Source organism: Palaemon carinicauda, chromosome 17 (assembly GCF_036898095.1).
Source record: "Palaemon carinicauda isolate YSFRI2023 chromosome 17, ASM3689809v2, whole genome shotgun sequence".
NCBI classification, from domain to species: Eukaryota; Metazoa; Arthropoda; class Malacostraca; order Decapoda; family Palaemonidae; genus Palaemon; species Palaemon carinicauda.
Window position 1 is genome coordinate 92,187,082 of NC_090741.1, and position 2,500 is coordinate 92,189,581.

The 2,500-nt window shown below is 34.9% G+C and overlaps 1 pseudogene; it reads left to right on the plus strand.

Annotated features, from left to right (window-relative positions):
* LOC137656451 (thrombospondin type-1 domain-containing protein 7B-like) overlaps positions 1 to 2,500 on the plus strand; it is a 40,672-nt pseudogene that overhangs the window by 27,629 nt on the left and 10,543 nt on the right.

A 2,500-nucleotide genomic window follows, 5' to 3' on the forward strand; every position in this document is an offset into this window, starting at 1 on the left:
TTAATGGGGAACGATGACTTATATATCTTCCATAGCTTTTCCCAGAACATATCAAAGGCTTCATGGACATTATCACAGTTAAATACAGGAGCAAAACCAGCAACTGACATTAAGGACACAAAAACCGAGATGGTATTTTCGTTAATCATCCTAGATACAACCACTTTATAATCACCCTGACAATCATTATTAAACATATAATGAATAGGAAAATAGTCAGTGAGAGGAAATATTACAATGCCAGAGTCATGATCTGAACCTACCTTAAAGTTAACCCATAATTGGTCAAGCAGAGAATAAGGGGTGACACTATTACCATCATTTATCTTTGTTGGAAGAGCAATTACAGGAAAATATCCATAGCTAAACATATTGGCAATAAATACATCAATGAATGTAAATTTTAAAGGATTAAAGAGGTTTAAATTAAAATCGCCCGTTATGATTACATTGACACCAGCAGGAAACTTGTTCAATACATTACTGGAAAACTGTTCATTAAAATTATATGGATTTGCGCTAGGAGATCGATAAACAGAACAAATGATGTATTTAAAGTTGAGACCAATGAGATACACAGTAAGTACTTCCATACAATCATTCATGAATGTCATATCACCCAAAATCTCCACATTAAACATCTCATCATAAAAAATCTTAATACCACCACCATAACTATTTCTGTCGATCCCAGCATGCTTGTAACCTTCAATATCAAAACCGCAGTCTGCACTCGAAGAAAGCCAATTTTCTACTAAAATTAGCACAGCAAATTTAAACATCAGATTACTCAAAAATGAGACAAAACTACTAAAGTTTCTCCGTAAACTTCTTACATTAAATATCAAAAGAGAGAAAGATCCTTTCTTGTATTTTGTGAGGACATGTGCAAGTTTATCAGGATTCTTATAAGTACACGGAAATCTTGGAATGTCATCATCATCACTGAAATCCAGAATAGGAAGAGGTTGATCAGAAAAAACATCAACCATATTAATATTCAATATAAGTATCACCCGGAACCAGTGAGCTTCTTTTCCAAGTTTGTAATGTCTAGTTGCGTTCGAACGCTTTTGAACCCATCAGTTTCATGAAGTTTATAGTAAACATTTCCATCTCTGACATATACAGCAGAAATCTTATCTCTGAATCTATTTCTCAACGATCTTAATGAGTAAAAGAGCCCATTCCTGTAATTAGTCAAAAATTCAGAGAAATAAATATTTTCTGGTTTTTCACGTCGAGCAATAGCAACCAGCTTCTTACGCACTTCAATTGTTAAGCACACAATGTTGACGTGTGTTTTCTTTTTACCAAAAGGGGATAACCTAACAATTTCCCCTCCCTCAGTTTTTCCTGGCAAAGCATTTCTGATAGCCAAAATTACTTTTTCCTTTAGATCATCATTAGGGCCACTATTAGCAGCTCCAATGGCTTCCTCAATTACTGCACCGGAGCATAGAATAATATCTGCATTTGCCATCTGCTCGATATCATCATATATATATATGATAAATTTTGCACATTTAGACGTGTTTTTCATATTCAAATAAGCCATATATATTTTTAATACATTAATGTCTGGATTCTCTTAACGACCTCGGGATCAGAGCCCCAGGCGAAATCACACAAAGACAAGAGCTTGCCGACCAGGGTTCGATTACCTGCCGGTCACAAGCTCTTGTCTTTGTGTGATTTCGCCTGGGGCTCTTGTCCTGAGGTCATTAAGAGAATCCAGACATTAATGTATTAAAAATATATATGGCTTATTTGAATATGAAAAACACGTCTAAATGTGCAAAATATATCATTAATCGAATGCCAAGTAACAAGCTACCAATTAGCTAAGATGGTGAAGATGGGTTGATTTCAATTCTAAGTACAAAACACCTGAATTCGACTGGTATAAGTACAGAAGAATTGTCATTGAATTTTATCTTTATTCGTGGCCAAGAGGTTTAGTCACTGTCTATACAAGCTTGCCGACCAGGGTTTAATTCCCTGTCGGTCACAAGCTCTTGTCTTTGTGTGATTTCGCCTGGGGCTCTGATCCCCAGGTCGTTAAGAGAATCCAGACCTTAATGTATCAAAAATATATATGGCTTATTTGAATATGAAAAAAAACGTTTAAATGTGCAAAATTTATCATTAATCGAATGCCAAGTACCAACTACTAATTAGCTACGATAGTGAAGATGGGTTGATTTCAATTCTAAGTACAAAACACCTGAATTCGACAGGTATAAGTACAGAAGAATTGTCATTGACTTTTATCTTTATTCGTGGCCAAGTGGTTTAGTCACTGTCTATACAAGCTTGCCGACCAGGGTTCGATTCCCTGCCGGTCACAAGCTCTTGTCTTTATGTGATTTCGCCTGGGGCTCTGATCCCGAGGTCGTTAAGAGAATCCAGACATTAATGTATCAAAAATATATATAGCTTATTTGAATATATATATATATATATATATATATATATATATATATATATATATATATAT